Consider the following 24690-nt stretch of genomic DNA (forward strand, 5'->3'; position numbering starts at 1 on the left):
TCTTTGAGTATTCGGTAAACTAGTCACAAAGTCCATGGAGATGCTATCCCATTTCCATTCCGGCACATCTAAAGGTGTCAACAAACCAGCAGACTTCTGATGTTCAACTTTCGATTTCTGACAAGTCAAACACTCATATACAAACCGCGCGACATCTCGCTTTAACCCGGACTACCAAAACAACTTCTTCAAGTCATGATACATCTTTGTAGCTCCCGGATGGATACTCAAGCTACTTCTGTGACTTTCTTCTAAAACCAACTTTTTCAATTCATCGTTATCAGGGATACAAATCCTGCCTCGGAATCTCAACACTCCTTGATCATCAACCAGGAAATCACCATCTGCAGTCTGATTACTAGCAACCATCAAGTCTACAAATTTCACATCAACTTCCTGTGCTTCCTTGATACTCTTCAAGAAATCATTATTAATCTTCAACATACCCAACTGCACACTCTGAGGTGCCAATTCACAAACGAGACTCAAGTCTCTAAACTGCTCTAGCAATTCAAATTCTTTCACCATCATAGCCGACATGTGCAATGTTTTCCTACTCAAGGCATCTGCAACCACATTGGCTTTACCCGGATGATAATTCAAACCAAAATCATAATCCTTCAACAACTCTAGCCACCTTCTCTGCCTCATATTCAACTCCTTTTGATCAAATAAATATTTCGACTCTTATGATCATTAAACACTTCAAATCTGGAACCGTACAAATAGTGCCTCCAAATTTTCAACACAAAAACCACAGCAGCCAACTCTAAATCATGTGTAGGATAATTCTTCTCATGTATTCTCAATTGTCTCGAAGCATAAGCTACTACCTTGCCATCTTGCATAAGCACACCACCTAAGCCCAACTTGGACGCATCACAATATACAACAAAAGGTTTATCTGGCTCTGGTAAAATCAGAATTGGAGCCGTTGTCAATCTTCGCTTCAACTCCTTGAAATTATTCTCACATTGAGCATCCCACACAAAAGCTTTACCTTTACAGGTCAACTGAGTCAATGGAAGTGCCAACTTCGAAAATCCTTCGATAAATCTTCTGTAATAACCAGCCAAACCAAGAAAACTTCTAATCTCCGTAACTGACTTAGGAGTCTCCCACTGTGATACCGCTTCAACCTTCGACGGGTCAACTGCAATACCACTACCAGAAATAATATGGCCAAGGAAACTTACTTCACTTAACCAGAACTCGCACTTTGACAACTTTGCATACAACTTCTTTTCTTTCAGCACCTGTAAAACAATCTTCAAATGTTCTGCATGCTCTTCTTCAGTCTTAGAATAAATCAAGATATCATTGTTATACCCTAATTTTGGACCTAAAAATACTAGCTCAATTCTTCTTTTCTTGCATTTCAAGTCATTTGAATTTGTCTCTAATCAATTGCATCTTTCTCTGCATTTTATTTCAATGTTATTTGCAAAATTCATGAAAAAGGGTATTTTAGTCATTTCCTGTATCCAAACTCACTTTAGTCCTTAAAAAGTTGTTTGAGTCTCTTCAATTGGTTTGAATAAGTCTTCATTTCAATTCTATGTCAAAATCCATTTCAAAAATTGCATTTGAAGTCATTTTGAGTCAGTTTAGCCCCTAGGTGCATTTTAGTCTTTTCATGTGTTAAAACTCTGTTTAATTTCTAAAAAATTTGTCTCTGAGTCTTTTCAACTTGTCTGATCAAGCTCTTGCTTTAATTTCATGATAAAATCCATCTTAAAATTGCATCTGAGTCGTTTTGGTCCCCAGGGGCATTTTGGTCATTTCACACAAAATTTCGACAGAGAGAGGTTACTTTAAAGTACCTCATTTAAGTAATTGGTTCGTTTTAGTCCATTTTGTGTTTTTTATTGGTTCCACTTTACGTTATTTTTCAGTTACCAATTTTAAATTCAATTTTTATTTTAATTTTCCATTTAGTCCTCAAAGCTTTCTAAACTTTGCATTTCAGTCCTTCAAACTTTTAAAATTGCACTTTAATCCTTTTTCATTTTATTTCTTTTAAAGTTTTTTTATTTAGGTTTTAGTCCCTTTAGGTCAAACTTTTATTTTAAATCCTTTTTTAGGTCAATTGCAATTAGGTCCTTCAGTCCTTAATAATTTTTTGCAGGTCAGTCCTTCGAATTCAAAAATTGCAAAGAGGCCCTCAAGTCCAAAATTCAGTCCAGTTTCGAATCAAACAGGTTCAAATACAGGTGTCAACAATCCATTGGGTCTCAATTCCACATGTCACCTATATAAAGGCCACATCACCAATTACACAAGGCCAGAATCAATCATTCAACGCCAACTCATCAAAAGTCACAGAAACAGAATCACATTTTCTCTCTCTAAACAGTTACGATCAAAACACAAACAATTCTCCAGAAAGTTCATCCCCAATCTCAAACCCTAGAATTCCAGCATCACAAATTCAGCACAATTTCAACAAATTTATTGCAATTCTCAGAGATTCGAGTTCGAATCTTCATCATCGAATTGAAGGAACTGCAATTCAAGCACAAATTCGAAGAAATTGTGCGATCACAGTTCGGAGAAGTGAGAAGAAGAGAGAATCGAAGCAAGTTCTGAACCAGTGAAGAAGAAAGAGAGAAGAACAACTGATTTATTTTCAGTTCAAGAACTCACCAGAAGCTTGCGTGGATCTTTTTTGTTCGAATCTCCAGATCAAACTCAGGTAACCATCAAAATTTCTTCGTTTTTCATCGCGAAAGCTCAACGAAGGTTCACAATCACAAATAAACGGTGAATCGAAGAAGACTTTGAAAAAGTTCGAAAAAGTTTGAAACGAAACCCTAAAAATGTAGATCTTTCAAGATTCACCGTTTATTTCGTAAATCTAGGTTTAAATCCATGATCAGTGAAGAAAATAGTACAGGTTAGGGTTTCATTCGAAGAAGTTACGAAAAAGATTCAAAAAACTAAAGCCGTAAGAAATAGGTTCCGATCCACATAGATCTAGGCTTCGTTTGAAATTTCTAATGTTGGATTCATGCTTAGAATGAAAAATAAACGGTGAAAAGCTTTAGATCAAAGAGTTTTGGTGAGTTTGAGTGGTGGTTAGGTCTCCGGCGGCGGTGAAACCCGCCGGAGAAGACGACGGAAACCTAGAGAGAAGGAAGAGAGGTCTGAGAGAAGAGAGAGAAACGAATAGTGGAAATGAGTTAGACCGGTCCACTAGCCTTTATATAAGTGACTGAACCGGTCTGGTTCAGTCTTGGTTCACTGGTTTTGCGCCCTGGCCGTCAGATCTAAGGTTTGATCCAGTTGGATCAATCCAACGGCCTTCTTTGATTCCTGGGGGATCCAGGATCCACTTCCCTTTGGGCTTGGGTTTGGGCTTAGGTTTCCTGCGTGTTTTCCTTGTTTTTTTGCTATTTTTGTCACTGCTTCTTGCTATTTACACACCTATATGCTCAAATGCTTTGATAAAAATTACTAAAAATTTTCTATGGGTTCTTGATCACTTTCTTGATGTTTTTGTGATGATGTTATGTGTTGAAACTGGATTAAAAATATGTAGTATTTTCTTGTTAATTCTTTACTATATTTGTTAAAAGTTGTGAAGTTTTATATGTTTTTGTGTCTAAAAATTCTTAAAACTTCTAAAAATTTTCACACACATGTCTTGATAATTTTGTGGTATTTTTGTGATGATTTTGCATATTAAAAAATTGATAAAAGATAATGTGATAATTTTCTTGTTATTTTGTGATATTTGGTATTAAAAATTTGTGAAAATTGCTTGATTCTAGTTCCAATTTTTTTGATGAAAGTTTGTGACCTATACCATATGATTTTGTGAAGTTTTAGCTACTGTTTGTATGTGTTTTTTGTTGCATGTGTGTGAATTGGGTTTAATTGCTTGGTTTGCAAGTTATGTTTGTGAATAAATGATGCAAATATGCCTAGATATATCATGAATCTTGACTTGAATGTGTTCTTATAATTCTCATATCATTAATTGTAATAAAACCTTTAGAAAATTGTCATGATATGAGGATTATAGGTCATATATGTGTCTTGATGTCATGGTAAATTTTAAGTGTATTTTGCCACTTTTAGGTTAAGAGTTTTATTACCTTTTGTCAAGATTCTTTTTTTTTTTCCTTATAGTTTTCATGCTATCACACCTTATGCCACTAACCACTTTTATTTCATGTTTCATGCATTCCATAAGCTCATCTCATATTCTAATTTTCTTGCAATTTAATTTTCATGCCAAGACTTAGCATGTACAAATTTAGGGCTTTTGTAATATTTTTTCTATGCTTTCAATTTCTTGCAGGACCATAGAATGTAAACTAGGGCATATGTAAAGGACAATGGACTCTAATGATGTACACCGACACAAGCACCGACACATGCACACACATGACATAGATACTTTAGATGTATGGCTAGGATATGCATGTTTAGATGTATGTTTAGGATTGAATGTTTAGATGAATGCTTAGGCTTTACACTTAGAAAAATCATTTTCCCAAAAAATATGAATAACATCACTCAAATCACTTTCTAAATAAACCTTGGGATCAAAATCCCATTGTATTTTCCTTTTCATTTTCTTAATCAAATTTCAATGAAAATTAATCATACTTGACCTTTTTTTCAAAAATAACTAATCAAACCTCACTTTTTTCTTCAATCTCATGCCTTTAAGGCCTCTCAATCTCCATTCTTCAAAATTCCAATTTTTCAAACTTAAAATCAATCAACAAAAACAAAAACATTTTTGGAAGAGAACTACGGTGGATTTGATCCCTTAAACGGGTACGTAGGCAAGGAATCAAAATTCCTTCAATTCAAATAAAATAAAATTCAAACACATTCCTCTCCCTCCAATTCTTCACTTAGTAAACTCTTAGGCTTAATATTACTTTTTCAAGTAGCATTGAAAAATAAAGCGCGCGCGTAGAAAGTAAAGACGGTTCCTATAGGATACTATAGTCGTTATGGGTGCCTAACACCTTCCCGTAGCGAAAACAACTCCCGGACCTCGATTCTCAAGGGTTTTGCTTATTTTTTCCCTTCCCAAGAAAAAATGATATATCACTGGTTAAAAAGGTTCAAACTTAATCAATGTTTGACACCCGAAAAACCAAGATAAAACAATCATCAATAAACACAACAACAAATTTATCCAGAAAAGCATGAAGAATTCTGTTCATATACTCCATGAACACACCAGGCGCATTAGTAACACCGAAAGGCATCACTTTATATTCATAGTGCCCATACCGTCCTAAAGGCCGTCTTCTGCATATCTTCATCCTTCACCTTAATCTGATGGTAACCTGACCTCAAATCGATTTTACTAAACACATGTGCACCTACTAATTGATCCATCAAGTCATCAATTCTCGGAAGTGGATACCTATTCTTTATCGTCACTTTATTCAGCTGACGGTAATCTATGCACAATCTCATGCTACCATCCTTCTTCTTAACTAGCAACACAGGCGCTCCCCAAGGTGACACACTTGGCCTTATAAACTTCTTATCAAGCAAGTCTTCTAATTGTTTCTTCAACTCTACCAACTCCGAAGCTGACATACGGTAAGGAGCCATCGACACAGCTTCGTACCCGGCAGAAGATCAATTGAAAATTCAACCTCCCTCTCTGGTGGCACATCTGGAATCTCATCAGGAAAACTTCAAGAAATTCATTCACAACGGGCAATCTATCAATTACCGACTGATTTTCCACAGACAAATACGCAATTAATGAAAACATCAAGTCTCCATCATGTTCTAACTGCTTCAGCTGCTTAGTAGGTAACAATTCTGCTCCACTCTCTTCTTCAGCAGAAGAAAAACACACCTACTTTCTAAAACAATTAATATGGACATGGTTGTACTCCAACCAGTTCATACTAAGGGTTACACAACAAACAACAAACAGGACAACAAGGATAATACAAAATTGTCACACAACACTACTAGGCTCGACACGACTCTACTAATAGGCCGGACGGACCGATCTGCTCTGATACCAATTGTAACACCCTGTTCTCCCAACAACGTAATATTAATTAATTTAATCAGAGTAGACCAACAACGGAGTGTCACACTGCTAATCAAAATTTCATAAATAGAAAATAGCTATTTATTTAAACCAATATTTAAAATATCTCCAAAACATGCAGCGGAATAATTCTTTAGAAAATACAATTTCAACCAAATCCAACGTCAATGAAAATCTTGGCACAAAGGCCTCAACATATTCAACATTATTTTCGACAACGATAAACTCCATTATTAAGTCTTTTACCAAAAATATGATACATAAAAGAAATGAAGAAAACGAAAACAGTCACGACGAATCCCCATCCTAATATGTATCAGAGCCCTAGACACTTGAGCCGACCAAACCTACAAGCCATCATTACCTGCAAGTTACCCATACGAAGGGCAACGTTTTCAAGCAGAAGGGGTGAGAAACTTATCCAATAATAATAATAATATATAATTCATCAAATTAATGAAACAACAACATATCACAACAGGCATCATTAATAATGTATATAAATGTATACATATAGCAACAACATAATCCTCTTCAACAACATTGAACAACAACAACAACAACAAATTCGTTATCAATAACGACACCGACAACTCGACAATGCGACAACGACAACAACAACTCGACAATGCAACAACGACAACTAATGCATCATGCATGTGGTACCAATCTACGCGCGTTGAATGCTAAGCATTCCAGGGCATAAGCCCCCAACAAATTGGATGGTTAAAGCATCCCAGGGCATAAGCCCCCAACAGATGAATGATAAACATTCCAGGGCATAAGCCCCCAACGGTTGAATGATAAACAATGGAACAACAACTTTTATTATACAAAAGTGTTTACACATACATTTCATATAGTACAACCTTCAATAATAATATATTCACTTCATAAACATGGCTTAATAAATCAAGGGAACCTATTAAAATAATTAGAATAGACCCCTAGTGCTCTAAATAAAATTCAGAAAATGGCCGTACAGGACCAGGGACGCTTTCGCGACAGAAGGACGCTTTCGCGTCCTCTACAAAAAGGGGCAGGACGCTTTCGCGTCCAAAATGTCGTAACTCAGGATGAGGACGCTTTCTGCACGCTAATGGGACGCTTTAGCGTCCTCAGCAAATGGGTAGGACGTTTTCGCGTCAAAAGGACGCTTTCGCGTCCTGCTTCAGGTTTCAGAAAAATGCTGCGATTTCAACATGGTTTCACCCAAAAGTCCCATCTTTGATCCCCTAATCACCCAAATTGTTTTAGAAACATAATTACAGGTTTAATAGACAACATAGGGGATAAAACAACATACAATCATGCAATTCAACAACAAGTTTCATCATAATTCATCATCTAACATAACTTCTCAAACCCTAAAAACCAAGAACAACAAATTCATCAATTTTCAAATTATATATTATGATTATTGACAGGAATCCCACCCTTACCTTAGTTTAGATGAATCAAAAGCTTACAGAATTGTTCCTCCTCTTCTCTTTGCCTCTTCTAGGTTTTCTCTTCTTCTCCCAACAACTTATGTTTTCTTTTGTACGTGAAAAATGTTTCTGACTTCTCTCTATTCTATTTTCCAATAAACATAACCTCTCCTTTATTTTTCTTAACTCCCTTAAACTCACATAATTACTAATTAACTCCCATTAACCAAAATATTAATATTTTACTCCTATTTTTATTTCTCCTAATATTTCCACAAATAATAAAGCCATATTCATTTAAATAATATACAATTCCCTAAATCATATAATAAAATAGCATCACATCATATATCACATAAAATCACCCAAAACACATATTTCACATAAAATCATCTATATAACAAATAAAATCATATAAAAAAACTCACACATCTACTAAAATATTAGAATAAAAATGGGGCGTTACAACCATAATCGAGGCCATAAATCTGGGCATAACCTTTGGCCACCAAACGGGCTTTTAGACGATCAATCTGTCCATTAGGTCCAACTTTAACAGCATAGACCCATCGACACCCAACAGGTTTCTTTCCTGGAGGAAGAGGGACCAAATCCCAAGTGCCACTATGCCCCAAAGCTTGCATTTCATCAATCATGGCTTGTCGCCATCCTGGATGATCAAGTGCCTCACAAACATTTTTAGGAGTAGAAATAGAGGATACAGATGCTATAAAAGAATGATAATAAGGAGAAAGACGGTGATAACTTAAGAAATTCTAAATAGGATGAGGATTTCGAGTTGACCGATTACCTTTCCTAACCGCGATGGGTAAATCAGGGATTTCGTCAATCAGGTCTGTAGTAGGGTTGACGCCTGGAGTAGGACATGATTCAGTTGGTCTTTCAGTGCCTTCCAATTCGGTATTAGGAACATGTGGTCGTCGTTGGTATGTAATGAGTGGTCTATGAGATGGTGCAGGTGGAGGTATAACTGGGGTTGAATCTGTAGCTGAAACTGATTCATGAAAAGGAGAAAATGATGGACCAAAATATTGGAAAAACTTCTTGAGTGGTGTTAGATTCAACCGATTATGGTAAAAAAATATGGTTTTTCTTCGAAGAAGGTTACATCTGCTGAAACATAATAACGGTTGTGAACTGGAGAATAACAACGATAACCTTTCTGCAAACTAGAGTATCCAAGAAAAACACACTTGATTGCTCGGGGGGACAACTTATCTAAACCTGGAGAAAGATCATGAACAAAACAAGTACTTCCAAAAACACGTGGATTAATATGAAACAAAGGTTCTTTAGGAAATAAGATGGAGTGAGGAACTTTGTTATTGATAGAAGAAGAGGGCATCCGATTAATCAAAAAACAAGCGGTTAAAATTGCCTCACCCCAATGACGGACGGGTACATTTGCATGAAGTAACAATGTCCGGGCAGTCTCAACGAGATGTCTATTTTTCCTTTCAGCTATTCCATTCTGTTGAGGGGTATGAGGACAAGAAGATTGATGGAGAATTCCATGTGGTGTCAAAAAAGAAGTAATAGCAGAAGAGAAATATTCTTTTGCATTATCACTTCTAAGAATATGAATTGTCTTATCAAATTGGGTTTTAATTTCATTAACAAAAGAAGTGAAGATGGACAAAATTTCAGATCGTTCTTTCATTAAGAAAACCCAAGTACATCTAGAAAATTCATCAATAAAGGTAACAAAATATCTATAACCCATAGAAGACACACGACTAGGACCCCATACATCTGAATGAATAACTGAAAAAGGTGAGTCGACACGACTTTCAACTTGTCTAACAAAAGAAGATCGAACATGTTTTCCTAATTGACAGGATTCACAAGAGAGTGTCTTTATTTTTTCAAGACCTGGAACCATTATTTTTAGTTTGGATAGGTGAGGATGTCCAAACCGTTCATGAATAAGTTTTGGTGAATTGGAGGCACTGCAAATCCAAGAAGAATCAGACTTTAGATAGTAAAGACCATGTGATTCATGTCCTACGCCAATCGTCCGACCCGTACCACGTTCCTGTATAACAAATGAGTTAGCATCAAAGGTTACTGAACAATTATGAGAACGAGTAAGTTGACTGAGAGAAACCAAATTGAAAGGGCAACCAGGTATAAACAAGACAGAACTTAAGGACAGAGAAGTAGTAGGTGACACATGACCTATACCCTTTGCTGCAACTCTAGAACCATCGGCTAGAGTAATAAAATGAGGATTTTTGTTAGGAGAGATAGATGAAAATAATGAACCATTACCAGCAATGTGACCAGAGGCACCTGAATCAATTATCCAAGGACTTTGATCATGACCAGATTGAGAAATACAAGCAGTGGAGTTATGAACAACTACGGCAGATGAGCTTGGAGATTCCTTGGCAGCTTTTAGCTGAAGGTATTCTTGATAGTCAGCTTCTGAAAATTTCATCTCTGATGTTTCAGACTTGGAAGTATTCGCAGATTTTCCAGGAAATCCATAAATAGAATAACAAGTGTCTTGGGTGTGGCCCATTCTTTTCCAATAAGAACATTGAGGTCGACCTCCTCTTCCACCTCGTCCTCCACGACTTCCACGGCCTCCCCGTCCCCCTCGGTTGGAAACCAAGGCAGAAGCTTCAACAACATCAACTGAATTTACTTCTGTTTTAGGCGAAGGGACTCGAAGGAGACGAGTTGTTAAATTTTCTAAAGAAGGAACTTCTTGTCCAGTTAGGACTTGATCACGAACATGATCAAAATCTGGGTGCATTCCTCTTAGAACCAACACCATATATAGATTATCAAGTTTTTTCTTCATTTCTTCAATTTTGTCGGCTTCCAAAGATAATTTTAACTCCTCTACCGCAGATTGAGCTTTTGAAACATAGGAAACCATGTCATGGTATGTTTGCTTTAGAGTGGCCAATTTTTGTGCAGCATCATACAATTGTTGGATGTCATTAGCAAAGACACTTTGAGCCTTCTGCCAGAAAGAGTGGCAAGTTTTAAAGGCTCTAAAGTTCGTCAAGATGGTCGGCTCAACAGATTGCCATAGGAGAGAACAAAGCTGATAATCAAGCTTTTTCCATTCATCACATTTTTCTGTTGAAATACTTTCTGATGATTGTTTCAGATGTTCCTCATAGCCTTGGCCAAGAAACCAAAGTTCTACAGAGGAAGACCAAGCTAAATAATTTTTTCCATTCAATTTTTCTGAAGTGATTGTTGGTGTTCCAGAGAAAGTGAAAGTAGGTCCATTATTTTTTTGAGACCCTGAGGCCATTGTGAGAAAAGCAAGAAAGAACTAGAAACAAAGGACCCAAAAAAAAAAATATAGATCCTGGAAACCAGAAACAGAGGACCACAAATGGAGGAGACTAAGTGTGAGAGTGACTTTTGGACTTGTGGTACTGCAGGACCAGAGGCAGTGACCCTTCAAAGAGAACCTGCTCTAGATACCATGTTAAAGGACTAATAGTTATGGAATGCTTGAGTGAAATTCCACTCAGCTGATCTGGTTTATATACACTCTAGAGAGTAAATACAATAGGGGAGTTACAAGAATATTAATCAGCTTTCTAGTTCCTAAGTACATGAATGTGATTTACTAGGCCGATAATTAACTATTGAACTTCTAGCTACATCAATAACTGTACATATTAATAAGGTATTTATTTTATAATTCCAACACCCATAATGTGTCTTTTTTGTTTTTGTGGTGGTCTGGGTGACCATGCATATATTATGTATTGTCCATACCAACTGAGCTAAGAAAACAGTACCCGTAATGTGTCTAAATACATGTCTATGTATATTAGTATTTTTTTTTTCTTTTCAAAATTTGGTCAGGTATGAAGGAAGGTACTATCGTACTCAACCGAGACTTTACTTGTAACTCATATATGATAAAATATGTACCTTTGCATTTGTGTAGTAGCCTTTTATTTTTTCAAATACAAAAGAACCGGTATGAAGGAATGTGCTATGGATATGGGTCTTCTCGTTCTCTCATTCTTTCTCTCTGATTTTGCGAGTAGTATTGAGTATTAACAATTAAGTTAAAAAAAGTAAACTTAAATATAACCTTTATATATAGATAAACGAGTTCTCATGAGCTTAACTCAGTTGATATTGACAGTGTATAATATAAGCAGTAGGGGAAGCTCCACTTATTCTTCTTAAAAAAGTGAATTTCTAACCACTACTTGACAAAAAAATAAATGAACGAGAAGAAGTAAAAAAAAGGAAGAAAAAAAAAGATAGAAGGTGAACCAAAAAGATACTATTTTATGGGCATAACAACTTGCACATGTAGATGTTGAGATTATAAATAGATACTATTTTATAGTATGTTTTTGACCAATACAAGGTATTGTCTTTTTGCTTTTTGAAATTGCGCAAATAATACTGATTGAACATTTGAACTTGATAAAAGACTTGATTGTATCATGAAACAAGTTGGAGTCCAGCCAGTATCATATTAAAAGATTGAAAGGGATTATTATTCCAAAAGCTAAGGAGACATTCCGCGACCGAAAAATTTCAATGTTATTCGCTTGCAATCTCATTTTCCCAACAATTGTGATTAAATTCAACTAGCTAGGAAAGCGCTATTTAGTAGTGGTCCGAATTCATAATGAAAATATATTGTGTTACGGGTACAATTCATCACCACATCGAAGTAAACCAAGTATAGGCATTGATGATCAGTTTACAGTACCATAAGTCAGCTAGCTGTTTCCTAAAATACACTTAATACTTATGTTAGACTTTCATGAATTTAATAACTTTTTTTCCTAATAGTCAAGGTGTAATGATTGTGCAAACAATACTGATTGAACTTGATAAAAGACTTGATTGTAATGAACATATATTGTGTTACGGGTACAGTTCATGACCACATCGAAGTAAACCAGCTAAGGGACATTGATGATCAGTTTACAGTATCATATAAGTCAGCTAGCTGTTTCCGAAAATACGCCTTAATACTTTTGTAGATTTTCATGAATTTTACAAGGAATTTAAGTGTTGTCCAAACTCCAAACATGATTTTGGCTATTAAAATTTAAAAGGAACAGCTAAACTTCAAACATGCATTAAATGAACCTTTCTGCGCCTCAAAGATTTTCAAACTCAGGCTTCTGGATCTCAAAGATATTCAAACTCAGGCTATGCTTGCATAGACACCTTAATTTCCTGCTTATAGCAAAATGTAAGTTGTTTTCCTAAGCTATCCTGGAGAGCTTATAGAAATAAGTTGAGAAGAGGACATGTCATATGTTGTTTCAATAAGCACTCCAAAAGAGTGTTACAAGTGTATATGTCAATAGATATGTTCAAACAAACCATTCCAGAGAGTCCCTTAGCATCATATTTCTACTTAGTAGCCTAAAAAACTTTTCATTAAACCTAAAAATAATACGTACATACCACCAAATACACACAACAAAGCAGCAATCACAAATCTGTCAAGAATGGTCAGAAATCAACAATATAGGCATTGGCACAAAGCAATAACTCGCTATACAAAGATAGGGTTTTTGTAACAAAGTGACCAATGGTTAGGTAATCTACAAGCACACTTTCTATGATAAATTGTATGTTGCTAGGCCTAACTAAAGTCATTCTCAAGCATAAGAACAATGGTACCTAGTGATTTCTGGAAGTTCAATTAATATTCAAATTCAAATATAAACAAGAATATCAACTTAAATTTGATAAGAGATCAAAACATATCAAAACAAAATAATAGATAAACATGATGGCATATTGCTTAGACTATGAATTTCAAAACAGAGGGCGCACAAGAAGGAAATACGGTGGGAAAAGAAAAAAGGCCGTATATGTTAACGAAATGAAATTGCTCTTTAACCAAACCATAAAATGGCCCACTAACAAAAACACCACACATACTATACAAATTTAGTTTTACACAAAAAAACAACTTTATCTCAAAAAAAAAGTAGCATCGAGAGACGACGAACAGATAAACGCAGAACGAGCAGAATTGTTTAAAAGTAAGTAAACTCAACTTCAATTCTTTAATCAATAATCCTTTCCTTGGTATGATTTAATTAATTGTTTAATCAATCAAGTTATGAATTAAATAAATTGCCTCTGAGTAGATCAAGAAAATTCTGTAATTGCTAAGTTCTATAAAACAGGGCATGCTTGGTTTAACAATTATATAATAATCTTTGATCGGACCAAAAACAAATTAGATGTCTGAAACACTTGGTCATCTGTTTGGATCTACAAATAAATATCACATATGATAGCTCTAGAAATTTTAGTAGGTGCCTGTTTTGATTGAGCTTTTTTTGAGCTTATGCAAAACATCTTAAGCAAATAAATAAGCTTTTATGTATTATTCATAAGTTTGTTAAGGTAGTTCATGAAAAAACAACCTATGAAGACACAATTTACATTATTGAGAACTTATGAATTAACATAAAAACTTATTTATTTGCATAAGCTATTTTTCATAAGCTCAATCCAAACAGGCCTTAGGTACAAAATGCACTTAGCTTCACAGAGAGAAGCAATAAAACTCCAATTGAATAGAGAAGTTTTCATTTTACTCAGTGTAGAATGTGATGCTGTACATTGTAAATGCCAACAAGCTAGTATTTACATACAAGTAACTAACTAATCTATGTAGTTAAGAACTAACTAGTGTTAACTATGGTTATTTAACTAACACTGTGATAACTGTAATACTTCTGTATAAGTTGACTATATGTTAAAGAGCTTCTAGTACTTCTGTATAAGTTGACCAAATATTACAGAGCTTCTAGACATGATTCTATAGAGCTTCTCTGACTAGGCGACAGTTAGATGCTGTTAGGTATCGGGTGGTATTGATAGGTTAATTGCTGATGCAGTCAGTTATTTTATTATACAGTTATTTAGGAGCAGTTAACAGTTTGTGCCATATGTAGTATATGTATTACAAAGGAAATGCTAACTAGTGCCCGCATGACCCTTATAACAATTCACAAATCATGCTTAAAAGTCATTATGATAATCTCCGGTTTCAGGTAACAATGCACCCTATATTAGAGTGCAGCAAAAAGATATTCAAAATAATCGAAGCTGACTTGCTAAAGGCTGGAAAACATGAAGTCTGTGGAGGAATTAAGAGCTTAAAAACCCCCTATTTTAGGTATTTCTTCAACGGTGAAGTTATAAAAGGTAAAGCACAGATAGACATCAATGGGAACTTGAAAATTGGAGTGGCAGGCAAAATATTTGGAGAACCGGGTGTTGAAGCCATCCTACCATTGAAGTTGATTTTCAAGTTGTTGAACAAGAGAAAGTAATCAATGTTTCTCATACCAACAAACGGTTATTTAATAATACTCATACGAGAAAAAAAATTCTGGATTTGATGTTTAATGCTTCCTATGCCTATGCAACTTAAGCTAAAAGAATTTATGTAAAGACTTGCTTATTCTATCTAGCTTCTACATTAATGCTTCTTGTTATGACATATTTGTGTGATGATATCAAATTCCTTCAACTTTGTTCAATTTGTTTATACGGGCAAGTTATCAACTAAGTTCAGTACCTTGATTCACCACTTAATCAATTAAAAACATTTTTCATAGTGTCTCAGGTACAATGAAACATAGGTAAATACCTTGTGAGTTTGAATTTGATTGAGACTGCTTGAGTGAATTTTCCATCTGTCACAGTTTATCCACACTAGTATTTTTTTTTCAATGTCAGACCAATGGCTGCAAAATCCAACAAAAAATAATATTTTAGAGATTGGCTTGCAAGTTGTAACTAAAGGACATGTTCATCATAATATAATTATTAGTGTGAAACTATAGATTATACAAATAAAAAGTATGTTTAATATATATATGTATATATATATATATATATATATTTCAGTGTCTCCACTTAGTGAAATAAATAGTTGAATGTATTGACCAATGTTTTCGAAACCAAATATGAGATCGAACCATGGTTCAATCACACTTGAAAGAATGCTTTTTCAAAAATAAACTTCATTATGGTCCCAGTGATTAGACCCAAGAACTAAGACATGAAAAAATAATTAAACAAATATTAAAAAGCCATTTTTGATGATGAAAGCAGAAAAACGGTTCCAAATTAATCTGAAATCAACAGAATTGGCACTGAATGAAATCATTGAATCAAGATATTGTGTTAAGATAAATCCCAAATGAAGAATAGGGTAAGAGAGAAACAGATGGAACCCACTTGGGTTGGCCCGATCGCGTTAGCTTGGACCTTAAAGTGTGTCTCAGGTTCGTGCCAATTACGATGGATTTGGTTTAACTTCTTAAAAAGAAAAGAAAAGACGAAAGGGATGGAGGTTAAATTGACAAAAACAATATTACAAGGAATTTAAGTGTGGTCCAAATTCCAAACATGATTTTGGCTATTAAAAGGAACAGCTAAACTTCAAACATGCATCAAATGAACCTTTCTGCGCCTCAAAGATTTTCAAACTCAGGCTATGCTTGCATAGACACCTTAATTTCCTGCTTATAGCAAAATCTAAGTTGTTTTCCTAAGCTATCCTGGAGAGCTTATAGAAATAAGTTGAGAAGAGGACATGTCATATGTTGTTTCAATAAGCACTTCCAAAGAGTGTTACAAGTGTATATGTCAATAGATATGTTCAAACAAACCATTCCAGAGAGTCCCTTAGCATCATATTTCTACTTAGTAGCCTAAAAAACTTTTCATTAAACCTAAAAATAATACGTACATACCACCAAATACACACAACAAAGCAGCAATCACAAATCTGTCAAGAATGGTCAGAAATCAACAATATAGGCATTGGCACAAAGCAATAACTCGCTATACAAAGATAGGGTTTTTGTAACAAAGTGACCAATGGTTAGGTAATCTACAAGCACACTTTCTATGATAAATTGTATGTTGCTAGGCCTAACTAAAGTCATTCTCAAGCATAAGAACAATGGTACCTAGTGATTTCTGGAAGTTCAATTAATATTCAAATTCAAATATAAACAAGAATATCAACTTAAATTTGATAAGAGATCAAAACATATCAAAACAAAATATTAGATAAACATGATGGCATATTGCTTAGACTATGAATTTCAAAACAGAGGGCGCACAAGAAGGAAATACGGTGGGAAAAGAAAAAAGGCCGTATATGTTAACGAAATGAAATTGCTCTTTAACCAAACCATAAAATGGCCCACTAACAAAAACACCACACATACTATACAAATTTAGTTTTACACAAAAAAACAACTTTATCTCAAAAAAAAAGTAGCATCAAGAGACGACGAACAGATAAACGCAGAACGAGCAGAATTGTTTAAAAGTAAGTAAACTCAACTTCAATTCTTTAATCAATAATCCTTTCCTTGGTATGATTTAATTAATTGTTTAATCCAATCAAGTTATGAATTAAATAAATTGCCTCTGAGTAGATCAAGAAAATTCTGTAATTGCTAAGTTCTATAAAACAGGGCATGCTTGGTTTAACAATTATATAATAATCTTTGATCGGACCAAAAACAAATTAGATGTCTGAAACACTTGGTCATCTGTTTGGATCTACAAATAAATATCACATATGATAGCTCTAGAAATTTTAGTAGGTGCCTGTTTTGATTGAGCTTTTTTTGAGCTTATGCAAAACATCTTAAGCAAATAAATAAGCTTTTATGTATTATTCATAAGTTTGTTAAGGTAGTTCATGAAAAAACAACCTATGAAGACACAATTTACATTATTGAGAACTTATGAATTAACATAAAAACTTCTTTATTTGCATAAGCTATTTTTCATAAGCTCAATCCAAACAGGCCTTAGGTACAAAATGCACTTAGCTTCACAGAGAGAAGCAATAAAACTCCAATTGAATAGAGAAGTTTTCATTTTACTCAGTGTAGAATGTGATGCTGTACATTGTAAATGCCAACAAGCTAGTATTTACATACAAGTAACTAACTAATCTATGTAGTTAAGAACTAACTAGTGTTAACTATGGTTATTTAACTAACACTGTGATAACTGTAATACTTCTGTATAAGTTGACTATACGCTCGGGTCACTATTATAAGCAAAAATCTACTTTCTAGGTTCATTCAATAAACGGTGTATGTGGTCTATTATATAGACTACATACATCATTTATTGAATGGATTTAAAAAGTGGATTTTTGCTTATACTAGTGACCGGAGGGTGTATATATTAAAGAGCTTCTAGACATGATTTTATAGAGCTTCTCTGACTAGGCGACAGTTAGATGCTGTTAGGTATCGGGTGGTATTGATAGGGTAATTGCTGATGCAGTCAGTTATTTTAATACAGTTATTTAGGAGACGTTAACAGTTTGTACCATACACGTAGTATTTGTATTACAAAGGAAATGCTAACTAGTGCCCGCAACCCTTATAACAATTCACAAATCATGCTTAAAAGTCATTATGATAATCTCCGGTTTCAGGTAACAATGCACCCTATATTACAGTGCAGCAAAAAGATATTCAAAACAATCGAAGCTGACTTGCTAAAGGATGGAAAACATGAAGTATGCGGAGGAATTAAGAACTTAAAAACCCCCTATTTTAGGTATTTCTTCAACGGCGACGTTATAAAAGGAAAAGCACAGATAGACATCTATGGGAACTTGAAAATTGGAGTGGCAGGCAAAATATTTGGAGAGCCGGGTGTAGAAGCCGTCATACCTTTGAAATTGATTTTCAAGTTGTTGAACAAGAGAAAGTAATCAATGTTTCTCATACCAGCAAACGATTATGTAATAATACTCATACGAGAAAAAAAATTCTGGGTTTGATGTTTAATGCTTCCTATGCCTATGCAACTTAAGCTAAAAGAATTTATGTTAAGACTTGCTTATTCTATCTAGCTTCTACATTAATGCTTCTTGTTATGACATATTTGTGTGATGATATCAAATTCCATCAACTTTGTTCAATTTGTTTATACGGGTAAGTTATCAACTAAGTTCAGAACCTTGATTCACCACTTAATCAATTAAAAACATTTTTCATAGTGTCTCAGGTACAATGAAACATAGGTAAATACCTTATGAGTTTGAATTTGATTGAGACTGCTTGAATGAATTTTCCATCTGTCACAGTTTATCCACACTAGTATTTTTTTTTCAATGTCAGACCAATGGCTGCAAAATCCAACAAAAAACAATATTTTAGAGATTGGCTTGCAAGTTGTAACTAAAGGACATGTTCATCATAATATAATTATTAGTGTGAAACTATAGATTATACAAATAAAAAGTATGTTTAAAAAGAAATTAAAATATATATATATATTTCAGTGTCTCAACTTAGTGATATAAATGGTTGAATGTATTGACCAATGTTTTCGAAACCATATATGAGATCGAAACAGTGAGACATGAGAATCATGGTTCAATCACACTTGAAAGAATGCTTTTTCAAAAATGAACTTCATTATGCTCTTAGTGATTAGACCCAAATATGCTCCTAGTGATTAGACCCAAAAACTGACATGAAAGAATTATTAAACAAATATTAAAAAGCCATTTCTGATGAAAACTTAGCTATCATTAATGAAAGCAGAAAAATGGTTCCAAATTAATCTGAAATCAACAGAATTGGCACTGAATGAAATCATTGAATCAAGATATCGTGTTAAGGTAAATCCAAAATGAAGAATAGGGTAAGAGAGAAACAGATGGAACCCACTTGGGTTGGCCCGATCGTGTTAGCTTGGACCTTAGAGTGTGTCTCAGGTTCGTGCCAATTACAGTGGATTAGTTTAACTTCTTAAAAAGAAAAGAAAAGAAAAAAGGGATGGAGGTTAAATTGACAAAAACAATATTACAAGAAATTTAAGCATTGTCCAAATTCCAAACATGATTTTGGCTATTAAAAGGAACAGCTAAACATCAAACATGCATTCAAACTCAGGCTATGATTTTGGCTATTAAAAGGAACAGCTAAACATCAAACATGCATTCAAACTCAGGCTATGCTTGCATAGACACCTTAATTTCCTGCTTATAGCATAAGCGCTTATTATAAATAAATAAAATGAACAGTCAAAATGTAAGTTGTTTTCCTAAGCTATCTTGGAGATCTTATAGAAATAAGTTGAGAAGAGGACATGTCATATGTTGTTTCAATAAGCACTTCCAAAGAGTGTTACAAGTGTATATGTCAATAGATATGTTCAAACAAACCATTCCAGAGAGTCCCTTAGCATCATATTTCTACTTAGTAGCCTAAAAAACTTTTCATTAAACCTAAAAATAATACGTACATACCACCAAATACACACAACAAAGCAGCAATCACAAATCTGTCAAGAATGGTCAGAAATCAACAATATAGGCATTGGCACAAAGCAATAACTCGCTATACAAAGATAGGGTTTTTGTAACAAAGTGACCAATGGTTAGGTAATCTACAAGCACACTTTCTATGATAAATTGTATGTTGCTAGGCCTAACTAAAGTCATTCTCAAGCATAAGAACAATGGTACCTAGTGATTTCTGGAAGTTCAATTAATATTCAAATTCAAATATAAACAAGAATATCAACTTAAATTTGATAAGAGATCAAAACATATCAAAACAAAATAATAGATAAACATGATGGCATATTGCTTAGACTATGAATTTCAAAACAGAGGGCGCACAAGAAGGAAATACGGTGGGAAAAGAAAAAAGGCCGTATATGTTAACGAAATGAAATTGCTCTTTAACCAAACCATAAAATGGCCCACTAACAAAAACACCACACATACTATACAAATTTAGTTTTACACAAAAAAACAACTTTATCTCAAAAAAAAAGTAGCATCAAGAGACGACGAACAGATAAACGCAGAACGAGCAGAATTGTTTAAAAGTAAGTAAACTCAACTTCAATTCTTTAATCAATAATCCTTTCCTTGGTATGATTTAATTAATTGTTTAATCAATCAAGTTATGAATTAAATAAATTGCCTCTGAGTAGATCAAGAAAATTCTGTAATTGCTAAGTTCTATAAAACAGGGCATGCTTGGTTTAACAATTATATAATAATCTTTGATCGGACCAAAAACAAATTAGATGTCTGAAACACTTGGTCATCTGTTTGGATCTACAAATAAATATCACATATGATAGCTCTAGAAATTTTAGTAGGTGCCTGTTTTGATTGAGCTTTTTTTGAGCTTATGCAAAACATCTTAAGCAAATAAATAAGCTTTTATGTATTATTCATAAGTTTGTTAAGGTAGTTCATGAAAAAACAACCTATGAAGACACAATTTACATTATTGAGAACTTATGAATTAACATAAAAACTTATTTATTTGCATAAGCTATTTTTCATAAGCTCAATCCAAACAGGCCTTAGGTACAAAATGCACTTAGCTTCACAGAGAGAAGCAATAAAACTCCAATTGAATAGAGAAGTTTTCATTTTACTCAGTGTAGAATGTGATGCTGTACATTGTAAATGCCAACAAGCTAGTATTTACATACAAGTAACTAACTAATCTATGTAGTTAAGAACTAACTAGTGTTAACTATGGTTATTTAACTAACACTGTGATAACTGTAATACTTCTGTATAAGTTGACTATATGTTAAAGAGCTTCTAGTACTTCTGTATAAGTTGACCAAATATTACAGAGCTTCTAGACATGATTCTATAGAGCTTCTCTGACTAGGCGACAGTTAGATGCTGTTAGGTATCGGGTGGTATTGATAGGTTAATTGCTGATGCAGTCAGTTATTTTATTATACAGTTATTTAGGAGCAGTTAACAGTTTGTGCCATATGTAGTATATGTATTACAAAGGAAATGCTAACTAGTGCCCGCATGACCCTTATAACAATTCACAAATCATGCTTAAAAGTCATTATGATAATCTCCGGTTTCAGGTAACAATGCACCCTATATTAGAGTGCAGCAAAAAGATATTCAAAATAATCGAAGCTGACTTGCTAAAGGCTGGAAAACATGAAGTCTGTGGAGGAATTAAGAGCTTAAAAACCCCCTATTTTAGGTATTTCTTCAACGGTGAAGTTATAAAAGGTAAAGCACAGATAGACATCAATGGGAACTTGAAAATTGGAGTGGCAGGCAAAATATTTGGAGAACCGGGTGTTGAAGCCATCCTACCATTGAAGTTGATTTTCAAGTTGTTGAACAAGAGAAAGTAATCAATGTTTCTCATACCAACAAACGGTTATTTAATAATACTCATACGAGAAAAAAAATTCTGGATTTGATGTTTAATGCTTCCTATGCCTATGCAACTTAAGCTAAAAGAATTTATGTAAAGACTTGCTTATTCTATCTAGCTTCTACATTAATGCTTCTTGTTATGACATATTTGTGTGATGATATCAAATTCCTTCAACTTTGTTCAATTTGTTTATACGGGCAAGTTATCAACTAAGTTCAGTACCTTGATTCACCACTTAATCAATTAAAAACATTTTTCATAGTGTCTCAGGTACAATGAAACATAGGTAAATACCTTGTGAGTTTGAATTTGATTGAGACTGCTTGAGTGAATTTTCCATCTGTCACAGTTTATCCACACTAGTATTTTTTTTTCAATGTCAGACCAATGGCTGCAAAATCCAACAAAAAATAATATTTTAGAGATTGGCTTGCAAGTTGTAACTAAAGGACATGTTCATCATAATATAATTATTAGTGTGAAACTATAGATTATACAAATAAAAAGTATGTTTAATATATATATATATATATATATATATATATATATATATATATATATTTCAGTGTCTCCACTTAGTGAAATAAATAGTTGAATGTATTGACCAATGTTTTCGAAACCAAATATGAGATCGAACCATGGTTCAATCACACTTGAAAGAATGCTTTTTCAAAAATAAACTTCATTATGGTCCCAGTGATTAGACCCAAGAACTAAGACATGAAAAAATAATTAAACAAATATTAAAAAGCCATTTTTGATGATGAAAGCAGAAAAACGGTTCCAAATTAATCTGAAATCAACAGAATTGGCACTGAATGAAATCATTGAATCAAGATATTGTGTTAAGATAAATCCCAAATGAAGAATAGGGTAAGAGAGAAACAGATGGAACCCACTTGGGTTGGCCCGATCGCGTTAGCTTGGACCTTAAAGTGTGTCTCAGGTTCGTGCCAATTACGATGGATTTGGTTTAACTTCTTAAAAAGAAAAGAAAAGACGAAAGGGATGGAGGTTAAATTGACAAAAACAATATTACAAGGAATTTAAGTGTGGTCCAAATTCCAAACATGATTTTGGCTATTAAAAGGAACAGCTAAACTTCAAACATGCATCAAATGAACCTTTCTGCGCCTCAAAGATTTTCAAACTCAGGCTATGCTTGCATAGACACCTTAATTTCCTGCTTATAGCAAAATCTAAGTTGTTTTCCTAAGCTATCCTGGAGAGCTTATAGAAATAAGTTGAGAAGAGGACATGTCATATGTTGTTTCAATAAGCACTTCCAAAGAGTGTTACAAGTGTATATGTCAATAGATATGTTCAAACAAACCATTCCAGAGAGTCCCTTAGCATCATATTTCTACTTAGTAGCCTAAAAAACTTTTCATTAAACCTAAAAATAATACGTACATACCACCAAATACACACAACAAAGCAGCAATCACAAATCTGTCAAGAATGGTCAGAAATCAACAATATAGGCATTGGCACAAAGCAATAACTCGCTATACAAAGATAGGGTTTTTGTAACAAAGTGACCAATGGTTAGGTAATCTACAAGCACACTTTCTATGATAAATTGTATGTTGCTAGGCCTAACTAAAGTCATTCTCAAGCATAAGAACAATGGTACCTAGTGATTTCTGGAAGTTCAATTAATATTCAAATTCAAATATAAACAAGAATATCAACTTAAATTTGATAAGAGATCAAAACATATCAAAACAAAATAATAGATAAACATGATGGCATATTGCTTAGACTATGAATTTCAAAACAGAGGGCGCACAAGAAGGAAATACGGTGGGAAAAGAAAAAAGGCCGTATATGTTAACGAAATGAAATTGCTCTTTAACCAAACCATAAAATGGCCCACTAACAAAAACACCACACATACTATACAAATTTAGTTTTACACAAAAAAACAACTTTATCTCAAAAAAAAAGTAGCATCAAGAGACGACGAACAGATAAACGCAGAACGAGCAGAATTGTTTAAAAGTAAGTAAACTCAACTTCAATTCTTTAATCAATAATCCTTTCCTTGGTATGATTTAATTAATTGTTTAATCCAATCAAGTTATGAATTAAATAAATTGCCTCTGAGTAGATCAAGAAAATTCTGTAATTGCTAAGTTCTATAAAACAGGGCATGCTTGGTTTAACAATTATATAATAATCTTTGATCGGACCAAAAACAAATTAGATGTCTGAAACACTTGGTCATCTGTTTGGATCTACAAATAAATATCACATATGATAGCTCTAGAAATTTTAGTAGGTGCCTGTTTTGATTGAGCTTTTTTTGAGCTTATGCAAAACATCTTAAGCAAATAAATAAGCTTTTATGTATTATTCATAAGTTTGTTAAGGTAGTTCATGAAAAAACAACCTATGAAGACACAATTTACATTATTGAGAACTTATGAATTAACATAAAAACTTATTTATTTGCATAAGCTATTTTTCATAAGCTCAATCCAAACAGGCCTTAGGTACAAAATGCACTTAGCTTCACAGAGAGAAGCAATAAAACTCCAATTGAATAGAGAAGTTTTCATTTTACTCAGTGTAGAATGTGATGCTGTACATTGTAAATGCCAACAAGCTAGTATTTACATACAAGTAACTAACTAATCTATGTAGTTAAGAACTAACTAGTGTTAACTATGGTTATTTAACTAACACTGTGATAACTGTAATACTTCTGTATAAGTTGACTATACGCTCGGGTCACTATTATAAGCAAAAATCTACTTTCTAGGTTCATTCAATAAACGGTGTATGTGGTCTATTATATAGACTACATACATCATTTATTGAATGGATTTAAAAAGTGGATTTTTGCTTATACTAGTGACCGGAGGGTGTATATATTAAAGAGCTTCTAGACATGATTTTATAGAGCTTCTCTGACTAGGCGACAGTTAGATGCTGTTAGGTATCGGGTGGTATTGATAGGGTAATTGCTGATGCAGTCAGT

At 33.9% G+C, this 24690-nt stretch overlaps 1 long non-coding RNA gene across 1 annotated transcript; it reads right to left on the reverse strand.

Moving 5' to 3' along the window:
* Positions 1-10966: 10966 nt before the first annotated feature.
* Positions 10967-18660, reverse strand: LOC146921396 (uncharacterized). Its single transcript, XR_015012137.1, has 2 exons — positions 18562-18660; positions 10967-15227 (listed from the first exon to the last, which is right to left on the reverse strand). It is a non-coding gene; the product is annotated as an uncharacterized LOC146921396 (long non-coding RNA).
* Between the last annotated feature and the right edge of the window lie 6030 nt (positions 18661-24690).

This window comes from Medicago sativa, chromosome 5 (assembly GCF_051527215.1).
Source record: "Medicago sativa cultivar Bolivia chromosome 5, Bolivia_mono, whole genome shotgun sequence".
Taxonomy (NCBI): Eukaryota; Viridiplantae; Streptophyta; class Magnoliopsida; order Fabales; family Fabaceae; genus Medicago; species Medicago sativa.